The sequence below is a fragment of the Nelumbo nucifera genome, chromosome 5 (assembly GCF_055504915.1).
Source record: "Nelumbo nucifera cultivar China Antique chromosome 5, China Antique-T2T, whole genome shotgun sequence".
Classification (NCBI taxonomy): Eukaryota; Viridiplantae; Streptophyta; class Magnoliopsida; order Proteales; family Nelumbonaceae; genus Nelumbo; species Nelumbo nucifera.
This window is the reverse complement of record NC_142653.1, coordinates 14,018,613-14,033,880: the sequence shown is the minus strand read 5'-3', so window position 1 is coordinate 14,033,880 and position 15,268 is coordinate 14,018,613. Positions and strand designations below refer to the sequence as shown.

Genomic DNA, 15,268 nt, shown 5'->3' with positions numbered 1-15,268 from the left:
CTAACATATTTATAACTTATTGAGAAAATAGGAATCTAGAGACAGAGAAGAGAGGGAGTAGGGCGGGGAGGCAGCTTCGTTCAAATCCCCAACAAAATCAAACAATGGATTTATCCTCCATGGAATCCAAAGGCTCCAAAGCTGGTAATTAGAATATTACTTATAGCCATAACTTTACAGACTCAAAATACAATGGAGGCCCTACCATATTTCACTATGGCCCTCTCTACTACCAGTAACCCAAGAAGTGATGCCACAAAAGTACCATAGAAAAGGTAATTTCATTTATGTGATCCACGCTGGCCGGTAGGTATTGGACTGCAGACATTGAAGAAGAGAATCAAAACCATGAAGGAACAAGTGGCTGCTGTCACCAGCACACAACAAAGCCATGGCAAAGATGATAATTCACAGTGTAACAGACATGACATGAATCATGATCTTTCGTAGAGTTTACCCAGATATTGCATTCATGAAGGCAACCCCAAATAAATGAAACTTTGCTTGAGGCTGTTTCTATTGCACAAGATCATGATGGTAAGCCAGCCAATGCGGTACAAAACTCTGAGACTGGATCTATTTAGCAAGAGTACCTGTTTCCCTGGTGGACCTTCGTTCTGATGACTGATGACCGCCGGTGTACTTCACGCTCACGGGCGTCGGCTGTACAATGAAATCGCCGGTGGTTTGCTTCTGGGTTAGGGCTCGGAGGAGAAAATGAGAGGGAGTTCGAATGAACTCTCAAATCCCAAATAATTCAAAAGAAAGATTTTTTTTTTTTGGCCTTTTTGTCTTTTTTTCTGTCCGATTCAATTGATTTACGCCCAAAAGCCCGTTAACCTTAGGATGAATTTGAAGTGGGTGACATGCACGCCTCCTATTGAAGGGTGCACGCTTCCCGTGAACCCAAGGTCCACTGAATCTGGACTCCCAATTTCCAGTCTCAGCATCAAGACTTGAATCTGTAAGATCTTTCTCGATTCCTTCATAAAAGAAAAGGTTGGAGCAAACCTCACACCGCTACTTTCTTCGATTATTGGCCTACTTCGAACACTAAGATAGAAATCCGTCGCCCTAGCTCCTCAAGGGATGAACAAAGAGCGCTCTTAGGCTACCTATTAAGCGAATTTCACAGGAGTTAAGATCGGAAAGCATGAAATCTCCCTCCTGTGAAATCTGAAAACGCTTAACCAAAACCTCACTCACCCTTCTTGTTCCTCAACCCAGCAGAGTCCCGAAACTGAAAATTCGGTTTTTCCGCTAAAGCCGTATCAGAAGCCTTGATATCAGTTTCCTGAGCTACATTACCTTGATATTTCTTTGTCGCTTTACTCTTGAAATCCAACTTCTCTTTCGGCATTACCTCAGAATTCACACTTTCTAGAGTTTATTTCAATTCAGAGATTGCTTTCAGAGACGAGTGCACTTCATAGGAGGGCAAGAAGTAAGAATTCTCAGAGACAAGCTTCTCAAGATCGGCAATGGAGACTGATACCTTCTCAAGGTCAGATTTTAAACGAGATTTCAAATCAGGATCAGAGACCTGGCGGCAGCACTCAAGTTCGTTCTGAATAGATCGTTTTGCTTCCGAGAAGCGACCTCAAAAGGAGATAAGGTCGAATCGGACTTACGAGAAATGGACTGTTGGAGACGAGACTGGTGGAGATTGGAGAGGCGTTCGATCATTGCTGCATTTCTTCTCAGCGACTGCATCTACATTTTTGTCCGGCATTTCTTTAGGCACCATTCTTACTCTCAGAACTCTTCCTCACTCGAGTTCAAATCTGCGCCCCACCAGCTCTCGCCCCACAGATGCCCCACACGCCCGTTCGGCGCCATCTGTCCCTTTGCACGATATTCGCTTGTCCCGCGTGCGGGGCTAACGGAACCTTAGCCCCAAAACTCCCAAAACATATGAGTTCAAATCTCAAAACCCTATTCCCACTTCCTCTCGAGTTCGTGCAGCTGGTCCCCTGATCCCTCGTTCCTCTCCCCTCACCCGAGTTCTCTTCTTCTTCTCCGGCACCGGCGATCATCCGGAGGTACTCTCCAGTTCTTATATTTCAACTTCTTCACACATTTCTTTTTTTTTTTCTGATATTTCGGTTTTTCAGAAATCAGAGAAACCGGCGGCAACATAGCTTTTTCTCCGGCATCCATTATCAGAAAAGTTGATTACCAGAGGCAATGGCATCCATTACCAGAAAAGTCGATTCAAATAAGGATGCTTGATACTCAGATGGCCAGATACAAAGATGAGCATTAGCAATTGAGGCACATGAATCAAATGCTCATGCGTGTCAATAAAATCAGAAAGGAAGGCATACGCATTGCCGCTAACACCGTCGGAAAGCCCCACTTTTCTCACCAACCCATTCCTCCATACAACTTCCCCTGCCTCTATTGCTGCATCACGGAATTCCCTGTCACACGAGAACACCTAGAAACCACACAGTACACGTGAACGAGTCAGTCTGGTCTCAAGACTCTGAACCACAAAAACAAAAAAGCTGAAAAATTCAAAATCGTTGCCTTTATAATTAGAGGTACATACCCGGGCTGCATTGCACAGGGTGATGGACATGCCGGTGGCACCATGTGACCACTGCACCAACTTGTCCCTTGGGTTGTCTTCACTCGATGGGTAATTGCCGCTGTGGGGAAATCTGTCCTTCATCATGTCGTCTTGCACAGGTACATGCTTGTTACCCGGATGATCGCCGGTGCCTGAGAAAAAGCACTGTTGCCGGTGTTTTCTCTGATTTGAAATGAAAAAACAAAATATGAGTCTTGGAGTTCAAGCAGACGTATAAATTGAGGGGGCGGGAATGTAGAAACGAGGGTTTTGACCTTTTGAGCTAGTTTCGGGGCTAACGGGACAAACTAACGGCTGTCCCGTTAGCCCCGCACGCGAGAAGCATTTCCGCATGCGAATGGATAGGTGGTGGACGCTCGGTGTGTGGGGCATTTGTGGAGTGTAGGAATGGCAACGGGGCGGGGCTCCCCTCCCCGTGGTTAAAATCCCCGCCCCGTTCTTGGTATTGAGGTAAAATTCAACCCCCATCCCCAACCCTGTTAGCGATGGAGAATCCCAAACATATACCTACCCCGCAACCTTCCTACTCTAACGGTCTAATTCTATTCTTGAATGGACGGGCTCTAGGGTGTGAACAAAAGAGAAAAGGAATATATTTGTATCAAAGATTCAAAATATATGGAAATTTACACGATTACAAACAAAATGGCGAAGAAGTTGGCTCATCCATGAAACAACCAAGAAGCAACCTTGAAGAGCATCGACATTCACGTGTTCCAAGCAAAGCAAAGAAGCAAACTCCAAGTAAAAGTAATTCCAATTCATGTACATGTACTAAACACAAAGCTATCATATCGTATTGAACATAGAGAGTACCGAGAAACACAGTGAAGATCGAAGAACGAAAGAAGACTGGGAAGTCTGCTGCTACGGTGGTGGCAACGCTCGGTGGTCAATGGACGAACGGAGGGCAACAAAGGAAGAAACAGAGAATGAGAGAAAGATTGTCAGTGCCAGACTGAGAAACAAAGAATGAGAGAAAGTGAGAACCGTGGCGGTCGGCAGTTCCTCTTTGCTACGGTGGCGGCGGCACCCGGCGGTCGACGGTTGTGCGAAGTTTGAAGGAAGACTCAGTTCAGTGATTCTCTAAGTCTCTGTATGTGCGAAGGTTGAAGAAGACGAAATAGTAGGGAATAGGGAAACGACAACTCGCAACACTGTTGTATTTGAGACTCCTAACCTAATATACAATAACTATGTAATACCTTAATAGATTATATATATAAGGTTATATATGTAATTTACAATCGGGGTTGGGGCGGGTTCGGGGATTTATATGCAGACTCCATCCCCGCCCCGTCCCCAGTCCGGGGCAAAAAAAAAATCTCTAAACCCGACCTGTCCCCATGTATGATCGGGGAAAATCCACCCCATTCGGGGCAAGACGGATCGGGGACCCAATTTTGTGGGTAAAATTGCCATCCCTAATAGGGTGAGAGGTGGTGGGGCACAGATTTGAATTCTCCTCACTCACGTTTGCAACTTTGCTCTGTAGACTGTAGTGTGATCATGGGCCAAGATTCTTTAACACGACATGATGATGCACAATCTGATCGGTCTTATCTGTCAATGATCTTGCCTCTGAACTGAGTAACAGGGACCTGAAACGGAAGGAGAAGAGAAGCTCCGGGGAGAACCCGGCGTAAGGGCTCCGAAGCTCAAGTTAGAATCCTTCAAAGGCAAGATAAACCAGATAGTGCAAAAGTTAGCATACCTCGTTCCTGGGGGGTAGGAGCCTTTTATAACCACCTCGTGCACTCACTTCCAGGCTTCCGTCAGATCGGGCATGATTACTTCTGAACTCTTGCTAGTTCGGATGTCATTTCCTCTGGCCGGACAGAACCGCCACTGTTCCTTTTGTCGGAGCCGTCTCTGCGGCTAGTGACGACGGTTGCAGGTGGCGGTAGCAGGAAGCCATTTGAAGTGCGGCTGTCAGGCGTCAGATCCCAAATCAGTCAAGTGCGTCGCCCTTGGATACGGACGTCCTTGGTGTCGGGTACGTTTGGTCAGCCTGGTGTTTCGGAAGCGAAGTGTTGGAGTGGCGAGCGAGGTGTCTTGAGTTCGGTTTGGAGTGTTCCGAGCTGCCATGGGCCAGCTCGGGTCAGCTTTGTGAGGCTTGGGGCCCAGTATAGTTCGTGCTCCTTGCAAGGAGCTCGGGTTCTCCATAGGGAGCTCGCTCTTAATAGGGAGCTCGGACTCCCAGTAGGGAGCTTGCTCTTAATAGGGAGCTCGGACTTAGGGAGCTCGGACCCTTAACAGGGAGCTTGCTCTTACCAGGGAGCTCGGGCTCCTAGTAGGGAGCTCGGAATCTTGGTAGGGAGCTCGGACTCAGTAGAGCGGTCTGGAGTTCGGGCTCGGTAGTGAGCTTGGACTTGCTTCCGATGTTCGCTTTGGGCACTCTACCGTCCCGAGTTGCTTGCCTTTGCCACGTGTCGGGCGATTGCGAGGTCGGGCCAAATTTCCCTTCATCAATTGCCCCCCACTCCCTGCGACAACGGTCCTGTCTTGGCGCGGGGAGTTCGTAAGGTAGCAGGAGGGTTTTGGTCCGTGCTGAGGGCGCTCGATTTAATTTGACTTTCAAAAAAGGACGCGCGTTTGGGAGACGTGACGGCAGTCATTCGAGAGTTGGGCTGCAGACGCTTTTATTGCGAGGGGACGTGCGCCGACACCCCGTCAGTTTCGAGAAGGTGCGTGCTGACACCCGTCCTCTGACAGGACGTGCGCGACGCTCCGTCAGTTTCGGAAAGACGTGCGCTGATTGGTCTCGGAAGACGTGCGGCTTAGCGCGGCTGTGGGCCGTTGGATTGGCTTCGATCTGGGCCGTCGCTTTCCGGCCACTGTGGATATAAATAGCGCGCAGGCAGGGGGCCCCCGTCCTTGCTACTGTTGTACATCTTGAGCTCGCGCCAAAGTTTCAACTCGCATCCCAGGTTCCTTGCTTGTTCGAGCTTTCGTGGTCTGCTTCAGTCTTCTTCCCGGGTGAGTGCTTTTGGACTCCCATTCTGTTTCCCGATGTCTAGTTTGGAGGGTTCAGACTGTTCAAGCGGGTCTGATGTAGGTTCTACGAACCAGTTTGCGTCCCCCGGTAGTTCAAGTGAGCCCGATGTAGGTCCTGAGGAAGGGATCGGGCCTACAGCCCGAGGTGCTTCGGGTAGGTCGGCGTCCACCTCTCGTCGTGGCCGGGTTGTAGATCAGTTCGGCCCTTCGACTATGATGCCTGAGGAACTTCAATCCCTCGTAGACTACTACGACTTGCCCGGGGAGCACGGTTACTTCATCCCTACGGGCAGCTTCCCTTGGGAACATGGTCCTAATGAGATCGTGATTTTTCGGGAACAACTTGCTGCGGGGCTGCGACTGCCCTTTCATCCTCTTCTCGTCGAGGTTCTAAACCACTTCGATGTGACGGTCGGCCAACTTCACCCGAACTCTATTAGAAATTTAGTGGGGACGATCTCCTTATTTTGTGACGAGAACTTTCCTTTGGATCTGGAGATTTTCTCCTCTATTTTAATGCTAAAAAAACAAGCGGGTCCCCTTCTTGGGCGTAGGCGAGCGTACTACCTGTCTCCTCGCCCGGGCTTCAAGCTCTTACACGGACTCCCCAATAAGGTCCCGGCGTGGAAGCGGGACTATTTCGGGGTGCGAAGTGCGCTGGGGTGGCCGTTTCAGACCGGCTGGGGGATGGCCGCTCCCGATTCCGGCATCACACTTGATAAGGAAACGGCGAAGGGCCTCCGGCAATGGGCGCGGCTTGGGCTGGATTGCCAATGGTATCTGACGGAGGCCAAGCTTATTGCTGCGGGCCTGAGTTCGAGTAGGTTCTTTCCCTAGTGATCCTATCTTGCTCTTCTTTTACGTGTCTTACTGATGCCGAACTCCTTTTCGCAGGTACGATGGACTCTCGAGGGACCCGAGGTGGGCACTTGTTCCAGGGCATGAAGAGGAGAAAACGGGTGGCTAAGCGAGCTCGCGCCGAGCCATCCCAGGGTGCGGAGCCCGAGGTGCCAGACTATCCGGCAGAGGAGCCCGAGATGGTTCCTCCTATGCAGGAACCGGCGGGGGCTCCTTATGCCGAAACCACACACACGGGGGCTCCCGCCTACTCCGAGTCTGCCCATACGCGAGCTGGGCCGTCGGGCTCGGAGGCCCCGGGGGACTTTAGGAGCGTGCTGTCGCCTGTTCATGCTCTTCAACGGAGTAAGGAGGCGATGTTTCCCGAGGAAGTTTCGGCGTGGACCGAGCTCCCTCTGCACCAAGTGGCCTGTCGTGCTGTTACTCATGCCATGGTGGTAAGTGCTCCCTTCTTTAGAGTTCGGCTTTTATTCTTCTATTCGTTCCTTTGATCTCGTTTTCCTTTGATAGGTGAACTCTTCCATTCACGCCTTGGCGAACCAGGTGGAGAGATGCTCGAGGCAGGCGCGAGCTGCCGAGGAGGCTGCTCGAACTGCCGAGGAGAATGCTCGTGCTGCTGAGGCTACTGCTCGCCGCGCGCGGTCTAGGCAGGTGAGGTCTCAGAGAGATGTCGAGGCCATGGGAGTGGTGGTGAAGCATATGGCGGAATTAAAGCTGGACCTGGAGTACCAGGTCAAGTATCTTCAGGTGGATATCAGGGAGAGGACTCAGATCTTCTCTCAAGGCATCGAAGACGCGAAGAAGAAAGTTGTCAGCGATTATATTGCTTCGCCAGATTTCGATGATCTGATGGTGGACTCCTACAGGAGGGGTTTCAAGCTATGCTGGTGGATGATCCGGAATACGTACCCCGAGCTCGACACTAGCGCCATATCCACTTCGTGCATTACTCAATAAATGGCTAATGCTGCGGATGCCGAACCGGACTCCAAGGGGGAGGCAGGTCCTTCGGGTGTTGTTGAAGTGGCTTCTGACAACGATGAAGTAGCCCCTGGCTTGTGAAATGAATTGTACACATTTTTTTTTTCGAATGTACACATCTATTCTGAAATGAAATGGCTTTTTGTTCATGTACTGGTTGTCCTGTCTTCGAGCTATGTTTTTTGCCGAACTGACCATTTCGGTCCTTCAGTTCGTTTTCTGACATGAAATGGCTTCGGGATACTTGCCTTGGTGGCCTATAGGTAGTACCTTCTTAAGTTGACAACGTTCCATGCTCGGGGTACTTGTTTTCCTTCTAGGGTTCCGAGCTCGTATGCTCCCCCACCGAGTGCTTTCTTTACTCTGTAGGGTCCTTCCCAGTTTGGTCCAAGTTTCCCGATGCCGGGTTCAGGCATCATGACCTTATGGAGAACCAGGTCGCCGACGCGGAAGTTCCTCTTTTTTACTCGCACGTTATAATACCGAGCTACCTTTTGTTGGTAGGCCGCGGTTCGGATGTGCACGTTATAATACCGAGTTACGCACCAACCTTTTGTTGGTAGGCCGCGGTTCGGTCGAGGTTGGTGCGTAACTCGAGCTCGTTTGTTTGTTCGTCGTACGCTTCTAGTCGCAACGTAGGCACTTCAATTTCCGCCGAGATCACTGCTTCGGTGCCGTAGGTGAGGTTAAAGGGGGTCTCACCAGTGGCGGTTTTTTCCGTGGTTCGGTGTGCCCATAGAACACTTGGTAATTCGTCTGCCCACAAACCTTTGGCTCGGTCCAATCACGCTTTCAGTCCGCGGAGGATGGCTCTGTTCATTACTTCTGTTTGGCCATTTGCCTGTGGGTGTGCGACCGGTGTGAAGTTCTGACTAAGTCCCATACTTCGGCACCATTCATGGAACTTGATATCTTCGAACTGTTTGTCGTTGTCGGAGATCAGTACCCGAGGTAGCCCGAAGCGACATATAATGTTCTTCCAAAAGAAGTTATGTATGTTTCGGGCTGTAACTATTGCCAGGGGTTTAGCTTCTATCCACTTTGTGAAATAATCTATTGCCACCACTAGGAATTTTCTCCCACCTGTCGCTGGTGGGAATGGCCCCAAGAGGTCGATCCCCCATTGGGCGAAGGGCCATGGGCTGGTGAGGTATTTGAGGTCGGCAGCGGGCTGATGGTGGATGCTGGCATGCTTCTAACACTTGTCGCATTTCCTGACGAGCTCGATTGCCTCTGTCTTCATCGTTGGCCAGTAGTATCCTTGTCGAAGTGCCTTTTGGGCGAGGGCTCTGCCCCCTAGGTGTCCGCCGCACAAGCCTTCATGGATGTCGTGGAGTACCAGCTCGGCTTCGGCTGGCCGCAAGCATCGCAGATAGGGGAGCGTGTAGGATCGTCGGTACAACCGTTCGTCTATCATGACGTATTTGGCTGTCTGGCGCTGCACCCTCTTGGCTGCGTTGCGGTCCGCGGGGAGGGTTCCGTCTAACAGGAAGCTCGCGAGTGGGTCGATCCAGCTCGGCTCTGCTTCGGTGACGGGAGCGACCTCTTCTGCCCCACCGAGAATGCTGGGCCGAGGTAAGTCCTCTACGTACACGGTTCTCCTGGCGTTGTGGCTCGTGCTAGCCAGTCGGGACAGGGCGTCGGCCTCAGCGTTCTCTGACCTCGGGATTTGCTTGATGAAGTGTGACTGGAAGTTGAGCAGAGCTTCCTTTACTTTTGCCAAGTATGCAATCATAGTGAGCTCGCGTGCTTCGTACTCGCCTGTAACTTGGTTGACCACGAGCTGGGAATCACTGCAGATAACCATGTGCTTTGCTCCGACCTCGTGCGCTAGGTTTAGCCCGGCAATCAGTGCCTCGTACTTCGCCTCGTTGTTAGATGCCGCGAACTCAAAGCGTAGTGCGTATTCCAGTTTTGTTCCGCTCGGGCCGTGTAGCACTATTCCAGCCCCGCTGCCTTGTTGGTTCGAGGAGCCATCTACATGAAGGATCCAGGGCTCCTCATCCCAGTTCGCGCTTGATCTAACTAGGAGGGATGCCACACTGGCTGCTACTTCACGGGGTTCGGACTCGTTTGGCTTGGGAGCTCCAAGTTCGCCCGAACTGGGGATCTCGGCCTCGACCGGCTCAGGGACTTCGAGTCTAAACGTGCATTCTGCGATAAAAACTGCCAAGGCTTGGGCCTTAATGGCAGTTCTTGGCTTGTACTGGAGATCGTACTCGCTGAGTTCGATGGCCCACTTCGTCAGCCGGCCGGAAACCTCGGGTTTGAGTAAAACTTGTCTCAGAGGTTTGTCGGTTAGGACGATGACGGTGTGAGCCTGGAAGTACGGGGGGAGTTTCCGTGCTGCTACCACCATGGCATACGCTAGCTTTTCTATCTACGGGTACCTTGTCTCTGCTCCCTGCAAGATTTTACTAACATAATATATGGGTCATTGGACCCAGTCTGCTTCCTTTACTAGTACCGAACTAACCACCTCGTCGCTAGTCGAGAGGTACAGTTCTAAGACTTCGCCTTCCTCGGGCCGAGCCAAGGTTGGCACACTGGCGAGGTAGCCTTTTAGCTCGTCAAACGCGAGCTGACACTCTTGGGTCCATTCGAACCCTTTGCCTTTGATTGCTTTGAAGAAGGGTAGGCAGCGATCTGCCGACTTGGACATGAAGCGGCTTAGAGCAGCTATGCGGCCATTTAGCCTCTGGACTTCTTTTATTTTCCAAGGTGGTCTCATATCTAGGATGGCTTTTATTTTGTCCGGGTTGGCCTCGATGCCGCGTCGATTGACAACGTAGCCCAGGAATTTGCCCGAGGTGACGCCAAAGACACATTTGTTGGGGTTCAATTTCATATTATACTGACGCAGGATTTGGAAGACAGAATCTAAGTCTTGTATTAATTCTTGTGAAAACTGTATTTTGACGACCATGTCGTCTACATAGCACTCTATCTTTGTGCCGATCAGGGGCCGAAACAGCCTATTTACAAGTCTTTGGAAGGTCGCCCCGGCGTTTTTTAACCCGAAGGGCATGACCTTGTAACACTATAGACCGAACTCGGTTATGAAACTGGTTTTTTCCTCGTCGGATTGGTCCATCCGGATTTGGTTGTAGCCTGAGTAGGCATCCAGGAAGCTTACCAATTCATGTCTCGAGGTCGCGTCCACTAGGCGGTCGATCCTAGGAAGGGGGAAGCAGTCTTTCGGGCAAGCTCGGTTCAGGTCGGTGTAGTCGACGCACATGCGCCACTTGCCGTTTGCCTTTTTCACCAGCACAGGGTTGGCCACCCAGCTCGGGTAATGGACTTCCCTTATGAAGTCTGCCACGAGGAGCTTTTCGACTTCCTCGTCGACCGCTTTCCAGCGCTCTGGGGCTAAGTTCCGTTTCTTCTGTCTAACGGGTCTGACTAAAGGGTCAATGTTAAGTTTGTGAGTTATAAGACCAGGGTCAATACCGGACATATCGGCCGGTCCGTAGGGGTAAATTTTGGAGTAAAAAACTTACCAGTTCGGTCCGTAGGGGTTCTTTGACAGAAGCACCGATCTGGAGTGCGCGAGCTGGGTCCGTAGGCGAGGTCGGGATCACGACTGTTTCTTCTGTGGGCGAGGCTCGTTCTTCACCTTGCTCCGCGGGCCGCTCCAGATTGAGGTCGCCGGCCGCCTTGGTCTTTCCCTTTAGGGCGGCAACGTAGCACTTGCGGGACTCGAGCTGGTCGCCCCGCACTACCCCCACACCGAAGTCCGTAGGGAATTTCATGGCCAAATAGTAGGTGGAGACCACCGCCCGCAGGATATGCGTGATTGGCCGCCCTATTATGGCATTGTATGGGGAGGGGGTCGCGACCACCAGGAAGTCGTGGTTGAGTCTGACTGCACAAGGCCACGTGCCGACTTCCACGGGCACCGATATTTTTCCAAGAGGCCTGACTTCCTCTCCGCTGAAGCCCACCAGGGGAGTGCTTGCGGGCTTTAGTTCGCTCCTCGGCAGCTGTAGCTGATCAAACGCCGATTTGAAGAGGATGTCCGCCGAGCTGCCTGAATCTACAAGTACGCGCCTAACCTCGAAGTCGCTGATCCTGAGTTTAATGACAAGGGCGTCGTCGTGAGGGTAGCGAACTCCTCGCGCGTCGTCTTCTGTGAAGAGGATCGGCTCCTCGGTCTTTGGCCTTTTCGGAGGGTTCCGCTCCTCGAGGACCGCTTCGCGAACTGAAGTCTAGGCTGCCGCTGATGTACACCCCGCTACCACCGAACCTCCCACGATTACATGGATGGTTCCCCGAATTGGCCTTTCTGCCGGAGGTTGTCGCTGCATCGGTTCGGCAGGCCTGCTGCTGGTTTCGGGGGCGTCCTTTTCGTGCTCGCCTGGCCGATCCGCTTTATTGCTATTATTGTTGTGCTGTACAAAGTTTCTTAAGTATCCGCAACGGATGAGCCCCTCTATCTCGTCTCGGAGGTTATTGCACTGCTCAGTACTGTGACCATGGTCCCTATGGAAACTACAATACAAATTCTTGTTTCTTTCGTTCGGATTTCCCTTTAGGCGAGGTGGCCATTTCACGTATGGGGCGTCCTTGATCGTCATTAGGATCTCGGTCCGCCTTGTGTTCAGGGGCGTGTAATCCGTCCAAACTGGTAGGGGAGATCGGAACGACTGGTTCGGTTTTGGGTCTCGGGCCGGGTTTTTTCGGTCGGCCGAGCTAGAGGGCTCGCCGTTCCTCTTTCTTTTCTCGTTTCCGCCCTCGGTTCTTTGATTGATTTCCTCCTCAGTCCTCATGAACTTGTCCGCGAGCTTGAGGAACTCGGCCACGGTCGCGGGCTGGTTAGCTACCATATGCCACTTGAATTCCTTGTGCGTCACCCCTCTTTTTGCTGCGGCGAGCTGCACCGCGGGGTCTAACCGCGGTATCTGTAAGCATGCCTCATTGAATCGTTTGATGTAGCCCCGTATGGGTTCTCCTTCCCTTTGGACTACCCCGAAGATGCTTTCCTCTGCTCTGGGGCACCGTTTGCTGGTGACAAAGTGTGCAGTGAAGACCTGCACGAACTGAGCCCAACACTTTATCGATCCGGGGGCCAGGTTCCTATACCAAGTGCGGGCTACCCCCTTGAGGGTGGTGGTGAAAGCCACGCACATGCATGATTCGCTGGCTCTGGCGAGGTGCATTTGGGACTGGAAAGCGTCCACGTGGTCGTTGGGGTCAAAGGACCCGTCATACTTGTCTAGGGGCGGGAGCTTGAAATCTCTGGGCAAGGGGACTGCCAGGAGTTCCGATGCGAGGGGGGAAGGAACTGAGAGAATCGGGGCAACTCCTACCTCGTCCGAGCTCGTCTCGCCTTTGCCTCTGAGCTCTGACAGGACGCGGGTGGCGGTTCGTCGACCTCGACGGCGCCTTCGCTGCTGAGTGGGCCTTGTACTGGCGCTGCTGGCCTCCGTGTTGCCGAGCTCGATGGGCCCGGAGTGCTGGTAGTCCGCTACTGCCAGTGCGCCGAATCGGTTTTCCACCAGTGGGGACTCCGGTTTGGAGCCCCGAGGTGTCGATCTCGCGGGCGAGGTGGGGATGACTTTTCTTTCTCTCCGGCCTGGGGACGAGGCCTGGCTGTTTGGGGGATTTTGGGGCCTAGAGGCCTTTCCTTGGTGGAGGCGCCCATCCTGTGAAGAGGCCTTGACTGGCTTCGGGGCAGGGTGGCGAGGTGGAAGTAGTGGTTGGTTCGGTGTCAGTTGGAGGAACTGCTGTTGATAGTGGTATTGGGAGAGGTTGTGCAACACTTGGTGCTGGTGAAGCTGGTGTTGCTGGAACTGTTGCATCTGGGCTTGCATTGCCCGCATGCACTGCATTAGGTCGTCCAACCGATTTTGGCTGGCTGCCAGGGGGACGGCGGTTGGTTCAATGAAGGTAGTCTCGATGGGAAGAGGGAAGGGGATGTTTGCGGCAGGTAGGCTTACAGGCGCCACTGCTTGTGGCGTAGTCAGATTGGGGATTCCATCCACCGAGAGGGGGATGGTGAACTGCCCAACACACACCACGGGAACTTGGGGCTGTTCCCCGGTGGTGTTTGTCTCTGTGCCGCGTCCGGCGTTGCTGGATGAGGCCATGAGTATTGAGTTTTTCAGAGAAGAAGAAAAGGGTATGAAAGTTTTGGAGGGAGGCCTTTTGAAGCGTTCCCACAGACGGCGCCAATTGATGATGCACAATCTGGCCGGTCTTAGCTGTCAATGATCTTGCCTCTGAACTGAGTAACAGGGACCTGAAACGGAAGGAGAAGAGAAGCTCCGGGGAGAACCCGGCGTAAGGGCTCCGAAGCTCGAGTTAGAATCCTTCAAAGGCAAGATAAACCAGATAGCGCAAAAGTTAGCATACCTCGTTCCTGGGGGGTAGGAGCCTTTTATAACCACCTCGCGCACTCACTTCCAGGCTTCCGTCAGATCGGGCATGATTACTTCTGAACTCCTGCCAGTTCGGATGTCATTTCCTCTGGCCGGACAGAACCGCCACTGTTCCTTTTGTCGGAGCCGTCTCTGCGGCTAGTGACGACGGTTGCAAGTGGCGGTAGCAGGAAGCCGTTTGAAGTGCAGCTGTCAGGCGTCAGATCCCAAATCAGTCAGGTGCGTCGCCCTTGGATACGGACGTCCTTGGTGTCGGGTACGTTTGGTCAGCCTGGTGTTTCGGAAGCGAAGTGTTGGAGTGGCGAGCGAGGTGTCTTGAGTTCGGTTTGGAGTGTTCCGAGCTGCCATGGGCCAGCTCGGGTCAGCTTTGTGAGGCTTGGGGCCCAGTATAGTTCGTGCTCCTTGCAGGGAGCTCGGGTTCTCCGTAGGGAGCTCTCTCTTAATAGGGAGCTCAGACTCCCAGTAGGGAGCTTGCTCTTAATAGGGAGCTCGGGCTCCTAGTTAGGAGGTCGGACTCTTGGTAGGGAGCTCGAACTCAATAGAGCGGTCTGGAGTTCGAGCTCGGTAGTGAGCTTGGACTTGCTTCCGATGTTCGCTTCGGGCACTCTACTGTCCCAAGTTGCTTGCCTTTGCCACATGTCGGGCGATTGCGAGGTCGGGCCAAATTTCCCTTCATCACAACACTTTCGAATTGAACCGAAACACACGGGCCTAGGCAAAAATTTATTGTATATTATTCAATTAATTCTAATACTAATTATATGTTATAAAATTGGTTTTCCGCTGCATCATGTATTAAAAGATGTGATTGGTTGAATGTAATATTAAGTCTATCTTTTTAAGCTATAGATACACTTTGTGAAATATGAATCAATAAAAAATAAACAAATTTTTGTAAATAGTCTATTGATTGTAGATGTATGTGTGTATATATAATAAAATCACATGCCTAGCCTCCCACCACGTAGAAGGCATTTTTGGGCCAGCTAAATGCCATCTTCTAGCTTTAAATACATAGTTTTTATTCAACTTCCAACCAAAAAGCTATCTTCTAGCTTTAAATGCATTGTTTAATATATTCTTCTTTTCAGATTTGAAAAACCGATATCCCACAAAAAAGAAAAAAAAAAAAAAAACTATTTATGCAACACGTAGTATAAGACATTTTTGGGCCAGCTAAATGCCATCTTCTAGCTTTAAATGCATAGTTTTTATTCAACTTTCAACCAAAAAGCTATCTTTTAGCTTTAACGTCCCGTTCGTTTTTCGGTAAGTTATTTATTCGGGTAAATGCAGTTATTTGGGTAAGTTTTTTCTGTAAAACACTTATCTGGGTAAGTGTATTTACCCATGTTCTTTTATTTGTGATGTAAATAAGGCAATTACCATTTTATCCATAAAAATTCATTATTAAAAATGGCATTTTTGTCCTATTCAAGTGTTGACAACTTTCCCC

At 51.2% G+C, this 15,268-nt stretch overlaps 1 pseudogene across 1 annotated transcript; it reads right to left on the bottom strand.

Annotated features, from left to right (window-relative positions):
* Positions 1-60: 60 nt before the first annotated feature.
* LOC104604881 (tubulin-folding cofactor C pseudogene) lies at positions 61-3,874 on the bottom strand (annotated as a pseudogene). Its single transcript, XR_002023088.2, has 3 exons — positions 3,413-3,874; positions 2,555-2,758; positions 61-2,440 (listed from the first exon to the last, which is right to left on the bottom strand). The product of XR_002023088.2 is annotated as a tubulin-folding cofactor C pseudogene (transcript).
* Positions 3,875-15,268: the final 11,394 nt, after the last annotated feature.